The sequence below is a fragment of the Rhinolophus ferrumequinum genome, chromosome 2 (assembly GCF_004115265.2).
Source record: "Rhinolophus ferrumequinum isolate MPI-CBG mRhiFer1 chromosome 2, mRhiFer1_v1.p, whole genome shotgun sequence".
In the NCBI taxonomy this organism is placed as follows: Eukaryota; Metazoa; Chordata; class Mammalia; order Chiroptera; family Rhinolophidae; genus Rhinolophus; species Rhinolophus ferrumequinum.
Window position 1 is genome coordinate 57,432,056 of NC_046285.1, and position 21,145 is coordinate 57,453,200.

The 21,145-nt window shown below is 38.2% G+C and overlaps 1 protein-coding gene across 8 annotated transcripts in view; it reads right to left on the reverse strand.

The window, feature by feature from the left end:
* The window catches only part of LPP (LIM domain containing preferred translocation partner in lipoma), a 656,883-nt gene that overhangs the window by 347,737 nt on the left and 288,001 nt on the right, over positions 1 to 21,145 (reverse strand). The window lies entirely within an intron of this gene.

The window sequence follows — 21,145 nt, forward strand, 5'->3', positions numbered from 1 at the left end:
TTTTACCTAGTAGAAATGTCACTTTATTTAATGAGACTTAGTATGTTGGACGAGAAAAAAACGTTTTAGTTTATGTTGACTTGTTATGTTGACTCTCTTTGCCACTCGTTTAGCTGAAGGGCTTACCTTTCCCAAAACACACTTACGTTATTATATCAAATTCACTTTCCTCCATGAAGACATTACTGAGAACCTAGCTGATACGATAACTGACTCATCTTTGTCTAATTCTCTATGATAGAAAAGTTCATAGGGACCCACTCTTGTTGGTTGGTATGAATGGTTGACTCTTCCCTCATGCTGCTCTAAGAAATAGTTTGTGCTAAGTAGCATGCAATCTAAAGAGGGCATGACCCTCAACCTCAAGCAATTTACTGTTTACTGGATAATATTATGTCTACACCTGCCTTGTATCAAATACACCATGTTCTTTAAGACTCTTTGTAAAACCATGTAGAGGATACAGAGATTTAAAAACAAAAACAATTCCCTTCCTAAGGAGCTTATAATCTCATGGTCTAATGGCTGACAGAAATACAATCACACATGTCTAATGTGCAAAACCAGGTTAAAACCTGAGTCATCTAAGCAGACTCATTTACCCCACACGTTCAGAGCAGTGGGGAAAGGTGCCTCAAAAAGCCATCTTTGGAGCAAACACAGTAGCATTCAAACTACCTAGAGGCACGACGTTTACAATTTGAAGTAGAATAATAGCTTGATAACTGGGAACATGGCATTGAATAAATAGAAAATGAGCTAACAACAGGAGACAAAGAGAGCTTTTCATGGCTCAGTATACCTGAAGCAAAAAAAAAAAATAATTTAAAAAAATAAATCAAGATAAAACCTAAACACTAGGCTTGATACATGCCTCAGATTTTTCCGTCACATTCTCTATTTTCTCATCCTTTTCAGCCCTACCACATTTACCCAAAGTTGGTAATGTTTGGCCAACCCACATCTATTTAAAGCACACAGTCCTGCCACCAGCCCTTGTTGCCAAAAGAGCCATGTTTTGGACAATGTGACTCCACCACAAAAAACACTGTGACCCATAAAAGAAAGGCTGGACACCTGACCAAAGCTCCATAAAGAGACTGGTGAACTTAAACTTTAGCCTATGACAAAAAGATAAACTAGGCAAATAACCTTGCTTCTCATTTAAATCTGAACTAAGGAACATGTAACAAAACTGTCAAGAGGATAAACTATAATCACGATAAACCAAAAGGATCGTGTTCATAGCTAATTATTAATAATCAAAACATATAAGGATATAAGAAGCCACCTATTAGAGAGAGGAGAATAACGGACATGGAAATAATAGAGGAGGGGATTAGAGAGGGGGGAGAGGAAGGAAGGGAGAAAAAGGTAATGAGAGGAAAGTGAGATGGCCCCATCCCTGGGTCTTCTGATGACAGAGCTCATCCACATGGACCCTTAAGATAAACTCCTTTATATGGAGACAGTTTGATGGGCCTCTGTTGAACAGTCACTTTACTGAAGCAGCCAGCACAAGATCCACACATTCAGAGGGATCACAGAGGAAAGCCAGCTCTACACGTGACACCATCAGGCAGTCAACTTCTCCTTTCTGAATCTCAGTTTTTACTCCTATGAAAAGACGGATATGAACCTCTCCAGTCTGCCTTTTTATTTGCTTGTGTACGCTCCCATATTGAACGAGTCTATAATGCCATTGCACAACTTGCTCTTTACGATCTTTGCTGCCCACTTGCAACCAGACCCAACTCACCCGAGTTAGAAAAAGTCAGAACTTCCGCCAACTCAGTTGGAAGTAAGGGAAGGGCCACAGTTAAAGTAGTCTGTGCTCGTGTACACACAGGCAGCCTCATTGTTCACTATTCTATTCATATAAGAAAGCAAAAAGAAAGAAAGGAAGAAAGGAAAAAAAGGAAACCTTCACTTTGTAGTGTGTACCTACTCATTGGATTATTTCTACTAAATTCTAATCTTTATGAAATAAAAATTATATTGATAATGTCCTATCAAAATAGCCCCTTAAAATAAAAATAAAGGTCAATTTGAATAAAAATATCTACGTAATAACATGAAAAAATACATACATGCTCTATCTATCAACAAAATAAGATCTACAAGGATAACCACAATAGGATTAAATATTTGACAATAAAATAGACATTTTTAAGCAGAAAAATTCTCTGGGGAAACTAAAATCATACACAGAACCCCATTATTTAAAAGATAAAAGCAGAGCTGTTCTGGTTAAAGGACGAGCAGAGGAAGCCTAGGGTTCCACCCACGGGGTCCTCCCCATTGCCTCCAGCAATGTCTCCCAAGGCACTTCTATAAAAGATAGTTTGAAAATTACTGCTGCAGATTTTCTAGGCAAGCAATAGATACAGAAATGGCCATCCTTAAGAGCCATCTTGTCAGTCAGTCCACACACACAGTTTAGCAAGCACTGTACCAACTACCTTTCCTGGTGTGTGTGTGTGTGTGTGTGTGTGTGTAAATGAGGTACATCCAATTGAAATATCCATAAAATCATCTGGATCATCCAAAACTTTCCCAGGAATGCTTTACATAATATAATTAACACAAACTTATATAAGTAATAGAAGTTTTTAAAGGTAGAGGAAACAAGTTTGGTTTCCCATTAAGGAAACATTATTCAGGGAGAGCAATGATAGTTTGCAACTATGAATTAAACAGACTGACTGAAATATTGTTGGTTCCCACTGTAGCATACCATATAAAATAGACCATGTCAAGTACTTTTGCTATTGATGTTGTTTTAAAACCTCATGGAACACAGATTTGTTCTTTTACGTTTTGATAATGAAGGGCCGATGAGTTGAAGCATGATAAATTTCAGAACTTTCTCACGTTCCTCAGCAATGTAATAGAAATAACTAGAAGTAAATGTTTGAATACTTAGAAATTTTGTATTAACTTTATGTATTGGCTCATCATCCTCAAACTTTTTTTCCTTGAATCCTTTCTTGACTCCTCAAGATGTTACCAACATTGAAAAACAAAGAAAGTATTCAGTTCCCACGTCAAATATTCCATGTGAGCAGTGAGAGCTATAAAGCGGACATGCCATCAAAATGGATAAGGAGTGAAAAATTTCTCTGAACACTGGTGGTTCGGAGTCTATGCGATAAGCACCATCAATCAGGACTTACAGATAAAGAATGTTTGGGGAAGTATGAATAGATTATAGATGATTAGTACGGGAAAAGTAACTCAGGCTCATGAAATATTTGAACTGGAAGGGGAATTTTAGAAGCTATTGCAACATTTTATTTCAAGATGTCATAAAATCCCCCCAAAGAAGTGATTTAGGTATGTGGGATTCATTAAAGGGACTGGAATAGGACTAAAACCTGAATACCTTACACCATGAAACATCTTCTCCAAAGCAATGACTCATACATTATTTCAACTGTTCTTCTTAAGAACCAATGAAATAAGCAGAGAGTTACTCTCATCCCATCTTCCAGATGAGGAAACTTTAGGGAGGAGAGCACAGGCGCTATCCAGGAATTTCCGGTCTCACTGGTGAAACAAGGTGAACAGAATTGGGTAAGGAGTAGAGTCCATCCTGCAGCCAGTTTGGAATTCTGTACTGAAACAGAGGTGCAAACAGTGCTATAGAAATGTCAGAATAGGTGGAGACACTTACATTTGTAGGCAGACATCGGTGAAAGGAAGAGTCGTAGCTAGCATCTATTCCAATTCCATGATTGTATCAAAGGAAACAAAAGACCAGAAAGTTTAAGTGATTTACTAATGGTCAAAGAGCCAAAAGATAAAGACAGGACAGAGAAACCTAAATCAATGCTTTCTAGTCCCCGTCCTACCACTCAAAATTCACTCTCAAGTAAAAGACTGTATTGTGATTTTCTCCTAAAAAAGCTTCCAAGTATGTTAATGTGAGAAGATGGCTGAATATTTACAAATGTTGATCCAGAAAAGTGCTACGTATTACCTATCCAGTGAGACCACAGAATTCTCTTTAGGGAACCTGAGGGTGGATGTGTAGGCAAGGAGAGTAGAGAAGTGATAAATTAGGCATTTTGTCCTCGTTCTGCCATAACTCAGTAGGCTGACCCTGAGCAAATCACTTTCTCTTTCTAGGCTTGTGTTTAGACTCATCTTTATGTTTTCTTCCAGATTAATGGTTCTTTTCTTCCAAACACATTCATATAACTGCAACCTATCTAATACTATACATAGCTTAAGTTTTCTTGTGTGTTTGTTTTGTTTTGTTTTGTTTTTTTAAGTGGGTGATGACATTTTATTCACTTATAGCCACTTACTGGAACCAAAGTACTCTGTTTCTATTTAGTTTAAGTGTTACTTTGATAATTGAAATTACAGAAGATATAGAGCAGATGCTAATAAGACACAACCTGAAATGCCCATTTCAGAAACAGAGTCACTAATAACAACTTTATAGAGGAAGCTGCATTCAGTTATATTGCTTTGAGAGTTACTAGCTAATTAATGAAAAATGGAAAAAGATAGGACACAGTAGTAACATGCTAGTAAGCAGACAGGAAGGGAAAAGACAAAACTCATCAAGTCTTGTCTCAAAGTCTAAAAACGGAAGAGATATGGAAGAATTACCTAAAATGGCAGGAATCATATTTTTTAACAATAGATGCATCTACTCCCTAATAATCATCATCCAAGATCTATTCCTCAGTTTCCTTTGGTCTAAATTGCTGTTCCAAACCAGTGTTGGAAACTATCCTCTGAGCCAGTAGCATGACTGGCCAGTTACCCAGTCTACTGTATACAGACTAGGACATAATTACTTTTGGGAACATGGGGAAAGAAAATCATAGCCTCTTCTGCACTCCCATCATCAACAGAGAAGTGCTCAGTTTAGAAAAGCACTTTCTTAAATATTATCTCATTAAATTCCCAGCAATCATAGAGATCAGTAGGTATTATTATTCCTATTTTACAAAAGAGGACACTAAGGGTCAAAGAAAAAGAGACTTGTCCAAGTCACTCAGGTGGTGAATGGAAGAACTGGAATCTGGGACTCAGATATTTTGCTGCAAAGTTCTAGCTCTTGAACTTTCTGTGATGCTGGGCTGGAAATGCAAAGGGGAAAGGTCTTGCCTTCAAGCTTCCAATTGAGATTATACATGCCAGTCAGGTTACCATGAATTAGATCATGGATGTAACTATGTTTAAACTCCAAGCTCTAATCCTCTCTTTTGACTTCTGGCTCCCCATTTAGCAGTTTTCATTCACTTTTCCATAAATATTCATCAAACATTCAGGACACATTGATATGAAGGACAGGAATTATTAAGAAGGAAGGAAGGAAGGAAGGAAGGAAGGAAGGAAGGAAGGAAGGAAGGAAGGAAGGAAGGAAAGAAGGAAGGAAGGAAGGAGAAAGGGAGGGAAAAAGAAAGGGTGAAAGGGAGGGAGGGGAGGAAAATTGGTAGTTTTCTCTCTGTAAGTGCTTACAATTACATTACAGAGTTTAGTTTCTCTGCAAATACCCATATTATAAGGTTGAATACCGGTAGGTAAATATTAAAGTATATGAAACACAGATGCTAGAGCAAACAGAGAGAGAGAGAGAGAGAGAGAGAGAGAGAGAGAGAGAGAGAGAGAGAGAGAGAGAGAGAGAGAGAAAGAGATAGAGAGAGAGAGAGAGAGAGAGACAGGCTAAATAGAATAGAAAAATCAGAGACAGCTGCATGGATGCAATGAGCATTGAGAAAATCTTGGGTGGAAACAAATATTTAAGCTATTTGCCTCTTGAGCATAAAGATATAGGAGGAGCACTGCGACGTGCACTAACATTGGCAAATAACCAGTGTTCTTTTAGGTAAAAATAAAGGAAGATCGGACTCAAAGGGTCAGCTGTGGTCAGATTATGCAGGTGTACAAACGCTTGGCATAGAAGGAACTTGGCTGGTATCCAAGGTACAGATATCTAAAGGATAAACACAGTCCCCATGACAAAGGAGAGAGTGGGCAGGGGTAATTGCATCTTGGGACTTAGTGTCGATATGGGAACAAACACATGGTATGACTTACATATATTTTAAGTAGTGCATAGACAATTTACATTAACAACACTCCTAGCAGGAATTCCTTTTTTTTTAATTTTTTTTTTTTTTTTTATGAAAAAGGATGCCATTGATAAAAAATGAGTACGGGGCCGTATCAGAAAGCTATTGATCACTTTAATCAGGAATGAATGTAAATCCCCAAGACAACAAACATGTCTCCCTTCAATTTCAGGAATACAAATTCACAGACTGCTTTGAAAAGACTGTGACTTCCCGAGGTAAAGACTAAAACAAGTCTAAAGGAGGCAAGAAATGATGCTGTCTCAAGCCTCACTATTCTGACCTCAACTTAAAACACCTTTCTCTACTTCAGAATTCTGTTCATGCCTCATTAGAGGCTTTCCTAAGAAATGTTTCCCTTTTTTCCTAGAATATTCAGAGTCAAGTGATAAATCAGATGACAACTACTTAACTTAGCTATAGTTTATTTCCTAGTCTATATTAAAGAACCAAGACAAATAACAAAGGAAGAATGAAAAAAACGGAACTGGTCATTTCTACCTTTCCTTCCCTGCTCTCTCCCCTATGCCAACGTGACCTGTTTTCTTTATGATGTACGCCACTTAAACCACGTCTAGAGGCTTTGTCCTCATCTGTGGTTCAAACTTCAAGTAGAATCCAGGTCTCTACCTAGATTTAAATCAAAAGGATTTAAAGCAGTGAGATGTTTTTACCAAGTCATAACCCCTCTCAGTTTTAGTCCCCTCCCATGATATAGGGGAGTAATAATACAAACTCCACGGGGACATTTCGAAAACCAGGTTGCAGAAGGTCCTGGGAACCATGTGTCAGATAGAATGCCAAGTATATAATAGGCTTTCTATAAATGTTGGCTAGTAGTATGTTCTGTAAATAAGAGGACTAGGTAAGTTCTAGGAGACCCTATAGCTATTAAACAAAAAGTCTTGGTCTCAGAGTGAGGCTTCATTTCGGTGGCTGAAGACAGATCCTATAAGAAGAAAAAGGCTGGAGTTTTGAAGGGAAGCTGAGCCCCCTCTGAGAACAGAAGTACCTCAGATGCCCATTCAAAGGGAAAACTTTTAGTCCCCCTCCCAGATTTACCAAATCGGAACCTTTGGGAGCAGGGTCTAATAGTTGGCATCGGACAAGCCCTTCATTCATCCCCCAGTTCTTTTCCACATTAAATTTGAAATCTGCTGGCCTAGAATTTGGTTGCCAGGTGCTAATGCAACTGTTAACAATAACTGGAACAATTTCAGTAAAATCCCACAGCTCTAAACGCACTTAAGGAGAATTTTTTACTAATACATTCTAACCCAATTCCTGAAGACAGGGAAAATACTTTTTTCTCATTTGATAGTTCTGTGTTCTCACCCACAGTGCCAACAGAGCAAACACAATCGACTTCACTTCTCCTCCTTTGTAGAAATGGCAACATTTACCACCTCGAAGGGGTGCTGTAAGTTCCCATTCATTGGTGTTTATAAATTCCTCGGAGTGCTCTGAAAAATCAACTATAAGTTGGCATTATTCATAACACCCTGTTGGAGCTTAATACATATTCAATTAAAAAACAATGACAACAATACAGCAATATCCACAAATTAGCATTAATTATAGCCCTGTATTATTCTCACCCTACTGCCACAATTGTATCTAGGTGGAGCTGTTTATGTCTGAAGACTGTATAGTGTAGAGTCCCTCTCAATAATGACAAGCAGCCTTCGCTCAATGGTACCAACATTTCCTCTAGGAGAAGTTCACATGGCCCTTGCCTCAGAGTTCTAATTTTTTAGAGGATCTTCTATTTGCAAACACGAGGACAGAAAGTAAATACTTCTCCCCTGAAGAAAGTCAGGATCCTACAAAGCATCCTGGACTCCTCTATTTCCTGTAGCCCTCTCTTTCCAAATTGCTCTGGACTCTAGCTCCCTTCATCATGATAATGGCCACCGTCCCGGTTCAGGCCCTCATCTGCCTCAGTAGACTCCTGCAGTTGACCTCCAAGCCTTTCTACCATTGCCACTTCTGAACAGTCAAGTCCTGCTATATTATAGAATTCTATCTAAATAGAGATCAGGTAATTTTGGTCTCCTTCATAAGGGTCTTTATTGTTCCCTAAAGATAACTTTGGCCTCAGATTGAGAAAAATCTCAAAACTGTCATCAAAACTACTAAAGAGAAGTAATTCATTTATTTGAATTGGGAGAGTGGCTGTAAGACACTCAGAGAAACTTCTACCGAAGAAAGACAGCAGACAGAAACTCTCAGGCAGAAGGAACAGTTTAAGCAAAGGCTATAAGGCTCTGTTCTCTCCATCTATGTCGTTCAGGTTCAGTTTCCTCCAGGGGGCAATAATCTGATAGGTAGCCAAACCATCCATGGGGATCAAGGAGTGTCACCCTTCTGTCCCCCAGCCTCTTCCCTGCCCTGTCTCTCAGCCACCAGAGCACATCTTGCTGTAATGGGTTTTGCTGACTCTGCATGAGCCTTTGACATGCATAGTTGAGGTTGAGGAATCTGTGCCTAGTGGGTTTGAGGTTTCATCAAGAGAAAAAGAAGGAACTTATGTGATTTCACTGAGTAACTATTTTCACTACAAAAAATTCCCATTATTTATTTTTCCCCTTTTTGAAATGGCACTAAGGAAACACATGCCAGACTGCCATGAACAAAGCTGTACTTTCCAAACAGTAGCAAGGACTAAATATAGAAAAGCTTGATTTGTTCATCATATATATAACTTCCTTCCCTGTTTCCTTTCCCCACCGCCTTGAGCCAGTGCGTAGAAGTGGTACACGCTGAAACATTTGCATGCTACAACAGCATCAAAAGCATCATGGGGGTGATAAGACCATATATAATACACCCTCCACAGATTTTCCAGAGAATTCCTATTGCCAAGACAAAGAATCAATCAATAAATCAATCCACAAATATCAACATAATATCAAAAAATGAGATACAGACGATGCGTCATAGAGGAATTTGAGTGGGATCCAGTCTTCAGACAGTTTCTAAAAGGGGAAAGAACAAGAGGATAATACAATGAGTTCAGGCCGATGTGTTCTACAACCTCCAGGTGGGGTTGGGGCCAGCTCTCCTACTAACTGTGTCACCTTGGGCAGTTCACTTAAAAAGATCTGTCCTGCCCATTTCCTCATCACAAGAAAGATGGCCTGGATTAAGACCCTTTCAGATATGAAGTACTATGATTTGTGATGTGAAATGATTTCTACATGTCCCCTCATGTCACATTATGATTCTGGTTTTATGATATATAGTTTGGAGGCAATATTAATGTGCATAATATAATTACATCAGTCCACAAAAAGACATCTATTAAGTGGCAGGAAAATGAAACATCATTAACTGATTTGTCCATTAAGTGATTCATGGTAGCCTTTACTATGAACCAGATACTACTGGATACTCTATACTCTTTAATCTTAATTAATCCTCAGAATAACTCCCTAAGTTATTCCCATTTTGCATGTGAAGATGAGTAATCAACTGGTAAGCAATAGAGCAGGGTTTCCTGGTATGCAACCCTAGGCTCATGTCACTGTACCACACCACCCAGTCTATAGATTCGGGCTGCAGAGAAGGGAGAGTTGGGATGAGCTGGTGGTAGCAGAGGCGGTGCGGAGGGCTGAGTTAGGTTATTCAAAAAGGAAGGATTTCTGATCAGCTGATTAATAAGGCTATTCCAAAAAAAGAGACACAAGGACAATTAACTCTGTGTGGCAAGCTGATGATGAGAATATCAGCCTCATAAGAGCAAAGACTAGGAAGAGCATGAGAACATCAGCCTCCTAAGAGCAAAGACTAGGAAGAGCACAGTGGGGGCAAGATATGCTTTAAACGGTGCCATAAGTCATGGAGTACTCTGAAAATCAACCAACAGAGGAAATTTAATGGGGTAGGCAATAAAAAGCCATAGGAAGAAAATAACATTTTTTGAAGACCAATTGCATAGAAATATGCAGCTAGAATAGACAAGCAAACAAACAGAATCAAAGCAAAAATTCTATGTGATTCAGAGAAGGAAGAAGCTAAGACAATGGGTGGGAAAATGAAGGGACTCGTGCAAACCTGAGAGTCATGTTTGAACCAAAAACATGTCAGATCTTGGTGACCGATATGTTAAAAAAGTAAGACCTATCAACAATAACCAGAGTTTAGAGTTTGGGAGACTAGAAAATATGGTGGTATCTCCAACAGAATGGAAGCCTTGGGGGAATATGATGAGTAGAATGTGGAACATATTAAATGTGAAGAGACAGAAGGTTTTCTCTGTAGAAAGACCCTATAGATAAATGGCACATAATTTGTCAGACGAAAACACAGTGCCAAGAGTCATAACGAGTTCGAGTCATTAAATAAACAGAGATCGAAGATTGCCTCTATTCGAGTTTTGACTTCCACTAAGAGAAGACTGATCAGAAAAGAGAACCCTGAGTGGCTACCTAAATTTAGGGTCAGAAAAAAAAAAAGAAAGAGGAAGAGGAGGAGGAGGAGGAGGAGGAGGAGGAGGAGGAGGAGGAGGAGGAGGAGGAGAAGGAGGAGAAGGAGAAGGAGAAGGAGAAGGAGAAGGAGAAGGAGAAGAAGAAGAAGAAGAAGAAGAAGAAGAAGAAGAAGAAGAAGAAGAAGAAGGAGTAAGAGGAGGAGGAGGAGGAGGAGGAGGAGAAGAGGAAGAAGGAGAAGAAGAAGGGGAGGATCTGACAAAGAGAGAAAAGGAATCATCACAGATATAGCACAGGAACCATGAATGTTGTGTTTAGTGAAAACTGGGGAAGTGAGGCGTCTCAAACCATCAAGAGTGTTACCTGCCTTAGAAATGTAGAAGAACATGGCAGAAAAGTTAACAGTCACTGGAGTATAAGAGGAGGTGGTAAACACATGCAAGAGTCATTTCAGTAGAGCTGGAATAAGTCTGTGCTAGGATAGTAGCTTAAATTCCAATTTACAGAGAGAAACATGGTGGGGCAGGGGAGGGGAAGGAGAGGAGAGAGGAGAGAGTCTCCTTTCATGAATCTGTAACTCTATGAAAATATTTCGCTATAGTTGCCATGGCCTAAAACTGGTTTGTATCTCCACTGGGTCAGAAGAGAATTACTAAAGTGATACTGTACCACTTTCAATAGCTAAAAGGAAATGGAAACGATCCTCTAGGAATATTTCAACTTACAAAATGTCTTGATGTAAAATGATAATAAAAATGATGAAGTCTCCTGAATGTGCACAGTGGTTTGCCATATTTTTTATTCAATTGTTTGATCATCTCTTAATGGAATGCCTAAGTGTGAGCCAACCAGGTACTCTATGAAGTTCTGAAATAGGTCTTCTGGAGTCAAGACCTTGACTCTGAAGTATACATATTGTGTAGTAAGCTGTTGTTTGAATCAATACATCTCTATTCAGGGCACAGTTTGTCATCATCTTTTCAATACTCACCATACAAGCAAATATACCATTTAAAGGCTCTAGAAGCAAAGACACCATTTAAAGACTATATATTCACTGCTCTACATATGGGTGGATGTAGTTTCCTATAGAATTAAAGATCAAGGATGTTGAAATAATATTACAAACAAATTATTTTATAAGATAAATCCTTTACTGATTTACAAAGTGCCATCAAATGGGTTATTTTCATCTCATTGTCATGAAAACCCAGAAGATAGGAGAAATAGGATTCTGACACTAGCTCTATGACTGAAGAAACAGATTTGGCTCTGAGGGATGATCTGCTCCAAGTCACATATCATCTTGATGTGTCATCTCCAGTTCAAAACAAAAAGGTGGCTGTAGGACAGACAGAGACTCCTTTAAGCAATAAAGGGAATGAGACAGATGATGGGGAAAGAAGGGAATTTCTGAACTCTCTCTCTTTCTTTCTCTTTCTCTCTCTCTCTCCCACTTTGTATACATATATATATGTGTGTGTGTGTGTGTGTGTGTGTGTATATACATACACACACACACACACACACACACACACACACACACACACACATATATCTCATACACCAAATCCTTTACTTCTAAACATAACAGTAAAATAACATTTCTTACAGGGTAAATCCTCTTCTTATTGTGTCACTCCCACAACCCTTTTTAAAAAACTGCCATAGAAACATTATTTTTTTCCCACCAGGTACCACCAATGTTACATTTTTTCTACAATAATAAAAATTGACATATTTACTAAAGTTTATTGATAAAATAAATATAAAAACAACTACAAATTATGACAGAATTTCATTTTAAAGTTCTATAAAGAGCTTTCCTATATTTTAAAGCCAAAGTACATCCTTCCAATCTGTAAAGATACAATTAAGAAAGAAAAAAAGAAAGAAAGAAAGAAAGAAAGAAGGAAGGAAGGAAGGAAGGAAGGAAGGAAGGAAGGAAGGAAGGAAGGAAGGAAGGAAGGAAGGAAGGAAGGAAGGAAGGAAAGAAAGAAAAAAAGAAAGGAAGGAAGGAAGGAAGGAAGGAAGAAAGAAAGCTGAAGACAATACTGTAATAGAGGATTCTACAACAGAACTCATCAAAAGCGTACAGATAATAAAAGTACTTGGAGAGGAAAGTGACAATTGGTGTTTTGTGTCCTTCTCTGAAACAGAATAGAAAGGAAGAATAACAATAAAGTAGTGATGGCAAAAGAGAAAGAAATGGACTGGCATGACTCAGAAAAAATGCAGGGTTTCATCCCTGCCGAGGATGCTTAATGCCATGGAAACCTAGAATAGTACTTAACCTCTTGGAGCCTCAGTCCCTTCACTAGGACAAGACGGAAGATGTATCACATGTAAGACTACATTTTATCTATTAGACGTGCACAAATTCCTGACTTTTGAATGGATCAAGCAAAATCAGCTACACACAAAAAATCTCCTTAAAACATTAGAGTTTCAAAAATAAAATTTGAGTTAAATCCTTAGGTTTTTGGTCTTGGCATCCTTTACTCCCTCATTTACTCCTCCTTCAGTTCAAGTTTTTTGTGCTCATATTGAGTGGATTATGTAAATTATAAAGGAACTAAAGGATTTGTGAGCCCAACAGGCTTCCTTACTAAATCCATGGATAAGAAGTGCATGGTACAATCTGTGAGGGGACTGGCAGAGAATATGCTGGAGGCTGGGATGGAAGATGAACTTCTTTCCACTAAAGAATTACTATTCTTTAAAGAAAGCTATCTTGATAGCCCCTGGTCACCAGCCACGAACACATTGTTGATGACTTTGGCTGCTTTTTGAGAATTTTTTAAAAACCTGCCTTCTCTCATTGGTAAGGGAATTGATACCAAGCCAAGAGGCTTAAAAGTCCCCAAAATGCACTTTGTTTTTGTCCATTTAAAAATAAATCACTGCTTCTGTGACATTTGTTGTAAGATCTAAACAAGTTGCTTGACTCATTGAGCCTTTTTTAACTTTTTTAATTTGTTAAATTATATTTTACGATTTATAATTCAATATGAAAGTATAAAGAGGTGATATTTTATTACCAAGGCATTGAATTGTAGAGCTGTAAGAGCTCTAAAATTTAGTTTAATTCAATCATTCACTTTGCAGAGGGCGTTGGTAGGAGTATTTCTTTAGCAGAAAGACTTACGTCCCCGAGTATACAAGCGCAAGGGATGAGATCACTGGTGGACTTTGGGAAGGCCTGGTGAAAGCAAAGGAGAGCTGTAACTGTGGCAGAACTCAGCACAGAGACCACCTAGCCCAGAAGAGCCCATTAGTAATGGCACCAACAACAAATATTTCCTACGTCTTCTGCTATGTCAGGTACATACACTACTGTCGATGTGCATTATCACTTTGCAGCCTCAAAGAGGTAGTACAATAATTATGCCCATTTTACAGATGAGCTAACTGCGATCAATAACTGCACTCAGTGAGTGGGGAGCCAGGTGTGAACTCAGGCAGACTGGATCCAGCGCACTGTGTTAGCCAACAAACTTAGCTGTCCTTGAAGCTGTACTTGGCTTAGATAATGCAAGCAGGGAAGGCATTTCTGTGGAGACCTCAAGGGTAACAGTGAGCTTTAGATTAACAGCAAAAGGTAGCAGTAACTGAGCTGACTTCAAGCTGCTACAACAAAAACAGTGATGGGGTAGGGGATCCTCTTTGGAAAGAACGTTTGAGGTACACAATGAAAACCAGTCAAAACAACAGTAAAATTGCTTCACGAGTTTATCCTTTCTAATAAAAATTACTTTGCCACATTTCCTGACACTCTGGTGACATAGTCATTAAGAGGCATGAATAGGAAATGGTGAGGGAAGAACTTAAAAAGGCTTGAAAATTCAACCAAAGACCAGCCCTCAGAAGGCATGTATGCATGGCATGGAAAATAGAGTCTTTCCTACCTGCTTATGGGTCCTCACAACTAATAAACAGCCTTGTGGGCTGCGCTAAAGCTTGCTGGTCTGCTCTTGGCATGAGTATCTAAGAGAAACCCTTTTGCTACCCCGCCTCCCCTAACTGCACACATACGGTAAAGACTGGATGCAGATACACTATGGCTGCCCTGATATTTAAAGGGCTACATATTCTCAATCTAGATAAAAGATAAAGTGCAGAGAGCAAGCTAGCTAGGCCTACCAGAAGGGCAGATCCACAGCCACTGCCAACCACACTTTCTCTCCAAATTCAGGTGGATATAGATTTATAAGTCAAGGGCAGATCATCACCACAAAAATGCAACCTAAACTAAAATAAAATAAAATATAAAATAAAACAAAATAAAATAAGCAAGCAAGCAATAGGATTCTTCCATATGATAAAACTATTGAAAAAGAATACCAATATGAAAGAGAAGAAATCCAAAACCATAATATAGGAGTTCCATAAAAAAGAAAAAGGCAAATCAAAGATTAAAATGCTTATTCCAAATAACACACAAAAAAAATCCTGTTTGGCTAAATAAAAACCTGACTCCTCAGATGACACAGATTCACGGAATGCTAAGTAGAAATACTAGGGTGAGGGTGAAAGGACCTGTATCTAGATATGTTGTAATAAAATTACTGAGTCCCACAAATAAAGCTTTCAGGTCAAGCAAGAAAGAGTTACTAAATTACAGAAAGAATCAGACCGGCATCTGACTTCTCATATGCAACACTAAATACTAAATGATACTAAATGATAGCATAGACATCTTTGTAGAATACTGAGGTTAAAAAAAAAAAACTTGATCTTAGAATTCTAGTTGCAGCCAACCTTTTACTTAAATATGAAGGCACAAAGAAGTCATTTTCAGATATATAAGAACTCAAGAAATACATCACTCACATGACAAAAAACATCACTTCATGAAGTACTGTGGCAGAAAAAAAAAGAACAAAAAGGTAAGGAATCGGGATGATGAATTCAGGAAAAAGAAATGGTAAACAAGAAAGTGCAATAAACAAGTGAAAGCTATAGTTTATTAATAATGTGGTGGTACAATTTAATGTGAGAAATGATTCTTTTAAAAAGTGCTACAAAGGTTAAAATAGTATAACACATTCTCCAAATTGTTTTAAATACCACTTTGGATGAAGCAGGGAGAAGAATGTTCAAGCTTCATATGGCATACGTATTGGGGGTGGGGTACATACGCATATCAAAATTGTTCCCTGAGAGAAGAAACATGTTTGAAAATATTTAATCTATGTTGTTTGACTTATTTACATTCCTAGAAAAAAACGCATTAATTTTTAGACATAGAAAAAAATATATTTCGGCTTTGAAGAAATCACTAAGATTCTTTATGGGAGAGACAAAATGGGATAAAACTTCCACTGACTCAGAAAGAACCAACTGCAGTTTCACTTAACTTTTGGCAAAGGAAATTTTCTGAAGTATACAAATATCATAAATTATTCCCTATTTAAAAAAAAAAACAAAAAACACAGGAGGTAAAGTAAACCTAGCCTTATTGGTTATTCCTATACAACTAGTTTTCTCATAAGACGTTTCTTTCACAACAGGAGGCATGCGTGTGTCTAGATTATTCCAATGGTAATTGAGTTGATAAGAGTGAGTGGGTGTGTATGTGCACATACTCCATTATCAATTCCAGAGAAAACGTTTATCTCTTTAAATGATTTTTTTTAAAAAATAAGGAAGAGAAACTATGGCATTCCATGAAAAAGGCTCAAGTTGCTAAGTGAAACATTGGAATAGTCCCTATCGGCTCTAGGCCTGCTACTTTCAAAGAAGTTTTTACAAGTCTAGACACCGAAAATACTTCTTTCTGCTCAAATGAATACCCAATAAGACAATGATTCAGAGTGAAAGACAAACAGGAAAACTTTGACATTCGCTTCTAGAAAGTCACATTGACCCGAACCAGCTACATGCCTAAGAACCCACCAGCTCCGTTAAACATACACTGACCTACATATGCGGACCATAAAAGGAGGAGATAATCGCCTAGCAAGCTGCTGCTGCTGCTGCTGCTGTTGCCACAGTCACAAACAACCTTACAAGGCAACTAGGGTTTGCTAACCTAATGCCCAAGGGAACAGGGCGAAGGGCCAGGAAGAAATAAGCATCTCAATCACTCCTTTGGTATGTTTTCATGGATCAAGATACTCTTGTATTTTCACTGCACAGAAAGGACAAGTGCTTCAGAATGGAATGAATCAAGCTTTTACTGACCATTTTGGTTTTGCTCTGGCGATACTGTACACCACCTCCGCTCTGAGCCTTATAGCCTGGATCTGCTCCTCCTTTACCCAGACTCCTCCTTCCTTACCCCACTACCAGGCGCAGAAGGGATGCCCTCTATACCAGGGTATGTTCACACCATAGAAAGCAAGTCCTGCTACTTATTTCTATGAGTTCATGGATGGACGTGGTCATTCTGTGGGCCTGAGCTCCTTACGTCTACCAGAAAAATTCTGTTATTCAATTTTGTGACCAGGATACTACTCAACTAAGGGTCACAAGACACAGATTGTGCACCAGTTCTACTAAAATGTCAATAGATTTTTAAGTTATCATTGATAAATGAAATACATAAAATAGGTAAGTGGATAAGTGACTATAATCCCCAATTCACCCTACACTTATATGAGATTTAAAATTGTTTTCACAAGAATAGAAATGAGTTGGCCTACAAATTTTTGGAGACCGACTTAAAGCAAGACCGTAAATGACTGCAGAAGTTTCTCTTCTTTCTTCTCTTTTTAACTAAGTCTGGGCATTTCCCTAAGTTCAGTGCATAGATGACGTTTCCCTGTTCTCACTTTCTCCTCAGAAAAGTCACCTCTTTCAGTAGCTTTATTCATCAACTCCTAAGGGCAGACATCACCTATGTCCCTCCTGGCTTGACAGTTTCTTTGAAAGTGCATTATTTTCTAAGAGAGTCAGCAGAAAGTCAGTGCAAGGAAATCATAAAGGAACAAATTTCAGTTCAATAAGAGAGAAAAAATTAGCATTTGGAGTAACCAGAGGTGGACAAAACAGTCTGTTTTCTGAGGTGGAGGGACTGGAGTTATAGTAGCAAATGTGGCCATCCTGCCTAAATGAACGGAAGAGGAGATACGAAAACTGAAAAGTGTAAAATCACTGGATAGCAGGCAAGTAAAAGCAAGCCACGGGACTGAGTCACAATGGAAAGAGCAGAGTTAAAAGTTGTCAACTGGAGATCACGGGAAAAAAAAAAAATCAAGTAGAGATGCTGTAAAAAGGAGAAGTTAAATATCAGGCACCTGAACTCAGAGCCGTCAGGTATTAGCACAGAAGTCCCTGAGGAGCTCAAGGAAGTCTGCCAGACAATCAGAGCTGTCTGCACGGGGTTTCCCACAAGTGCAACATATTTTGCCTTACAGTGTGTTAAAAGCACCACCATTTGGCATCCAACAACAGATCTGGGGATGTCACCTTATTTTTAAAATAGTAACAAATATCTTCAATAAATCACCAATGATTTCAGAAGGGCAAATTCCACAGCCAGAAATGCAGACTTATCACACTTACTTCGTGCTTTCCTTCTCCTGTATTCTTATTCTTGTTACTCCATTTCTGAAAAATCCATTCCCTCTACCTGAAAATAAAGGTCTTACCCAGCCGCCAACATCCAGTTTAATTGAAATTGTTTCCAACCTTCCTGCATAGCTCTAGCCGTGGTTAATTTAGGACTTAGAATGTGCTTCTGATCAAAGCATGATGACCAAGGCATAACGTACCATGAAACACCTTGATTCAGAAGCTGTGTATACACAAAGCTTCCAAACTTGATTTGGATGTTGTCGTTGATCATCTTTTCAACCTTTAACATTGCTTTACCAATAATAGTCACCCATAAACATTTTAGTAAATAGAAAGAAAAAAAAATTAGGAGATTCAAACAACACAAAGGGACTTGAATTCTGATCTCTAATTTCCTTGGAAATCTGAATTTCTATGACACATCCCCCCACACCCCCTTTGAAACTACTCTACACAATGCTATACACATGCCCATTATGGCTGAAATAGGAAGCAATTGCCAACTGTGGCATCAGCTCAGACAAAAAGCTAACAGTTCCAAAGTTGGGACTCAGAGCGTTAGACTCACAATGCCAAGTTCTAAGGCTATAATCCGGAGCATGTGTGCCTGAGTTAGAGAAGGTATTGAATTTATAGCCAAAGAAGAACAAAGGAATGAGTGAAGGGACTGCTCAATGGTCACACCAAACCTTACAGGCACTGAGGTCAAACTGATCATGATAGAAAATATCTCATTTGTTTTCCAAGGGTCATCTTTTCCCATAAACATGAGAATTCTCAATACAAGAATTGACACTAAATATTTATCTGCCTTTTGCAAAGGAAAAAAAACAAACAAAAAAACCCGTTTACAGCACATATCAAAAGTTCAGTGAGTCCAGCAGAACTCCAGCAGCAACTGAGCCTTCCAAACAAGAAGAGCACATAACCCCTCATTTGAACCTTATAGCCTTACAGGCAGATACAGCACTAAAGTAAAACCATGTGCATGGGCCATCTGGTACAGTGAGAAGAAGTACAAATCCAGGAGTCAAGATGTCTCACACTCAACAAGAGCTCAGCCAGGAACTGCGTGATCTACATCTCCGTGGGTCTCAGTTTCCCCATTTGTAAAAAGAGGGAATTAATTCATTTAGCAAGTACTTGAAAAGGTTTTAACTAGATGCCTGGTGCCACGGTTGGTCTAAATGAGCTCAAAGGTCCCTTCCAGCTCTGCAAATCTTATAATTCTTATAGTCTCACTTAGTAGACGTTCTTTTGGCTCTGACCTGAAAATTTGGCTGGAAACATAAACAGGCTTCTACATAAAAACACACATTTACCAGCTATAATTTGGACTTGGCAACAGGAGATTTCACCATGGCTGAGAGGAAAAAGTGCAAAATTGTATCCAGTGAGTATTATTACTTTGGATTACATTAGAGCTCATATCTAAAGGTGGTGCAGGTATGGCTGGGGCCCCGACCAAGTCTCTATCTCATCACATGCCTGTTTTCTTTTGAATTCGCCAACAGTCTTCCATATATATTCAGTATAACACGTCACTCCCTACCAGATTTGTCCTTTTCCATTTGGCAAACACTATTTTATTTTTTATCCTTCTTCCTTCTGTTTTGCAATGAACATAAGCCAACATGGCAACAGGCTTTTTGTTTATTTCCTTCCTTTTCAAAAACAAAGTCATGGTTTCAGAATAGTTATCATGACAAGGCCCATACAGAAAAACACTTTTGTAATTTTAGGAAAACTTCATGTTTGAATTTTTCTTAATGAAACCCTTTGCCAAAGCCTTATTATTTTCCTGCTGCTGTTATTTTTATATAGTAATAATTATAACATCAAAATATCTCTATAGCTATTATAGTTTAGCAATTTCCAATCCATCTATATTTCACTCAATTATTAGCGGTAGATACAGTTACCTTATTTATATTTATGAGGAAACCAGGACTTAGTGTGACAGGCTAAAAAAAAATCTAACTAGAATAACTAGAATAAGCTGCTTAACTGGTATTCAAACACAAGTCTTCTGTCACAAAATCAAACAGACTTTTAGAAATAAAGATTTAAAATGCAATAGTTTCTATAATGATCCCAGAGAGAAGATAGACTAAGTAAAGTTTTTAATTGTGTAAATTAATTAATATGCAAAAAATCACCCCCAACAAAATAAGAGCAAAAGCATATTAAAGGCAAACTTTACTTTTTTATTTTAATAAAGTAAAAAACTTTACTTTTTATTTTAATAAAAAAGTACTAAAAATAAAGATAACCAATCATATTATTTTTATTTACAAAGGGACCTCTCTGTTGCATAAAATAAATATAAACTTTGTAAGACTACTATCCATTGCTGGCATCTGATCTCTGTTTTCACTAGCTTACAGCAAGATAAAGTGTAGGAAATGTATTTAAGACAGAAAATTTGTAATAGCATCTCAAAGATCTAGCCTTCAGACTGAATGGGAGCTTACTGGTTATAACTGGAACATGTTAATGTCAACTGATAAAAAAAAAAAAAAAAGTCTTCTTCTATTTCTCACAATCTACTCTGTGGAAACATACCCCCCAAGAAATCCACAGGACTCATCTCCCTACCCCCACCCCTGTCCTCCTCTTAGCCTTTGTCAGGGGTCACCAGCTCAGTGAGGTCTTACTTCATGCCCACCCCAGGGAGACCATATCTTTTCCCTGTTCCTTGATCCCTAGCACTGACCCCATTCTTACATACTTTATAATGTATATGTTTTATTTACTTCAACTAGTTTCACTAACATAAAGTGTCATGTGGAGAGAACCCTGTCTGTCTTTTTGCTGAAGAATTCCTGGTGTTAGAAGGGTGCTCACACAGGAGCACAGAATATTTGGTGAATGAATGAATCATTTCTTCCTTTGTCTCCCCCAACCTGAAATTGAGGAGATAAAATCCAGACGATGGATTGAGCTGTTTAAGTGATTATGTCCTAAGGTTTTTCCTCTTTAAAACGTACTACAGGAAATTATAAACATATAAAGATAGATTAAAAAATACAACAAATCCCCAAGCACTCAACAATTATCAACCCACAACTAATCTTTTCCCACCTACATTGTCACTCAGTA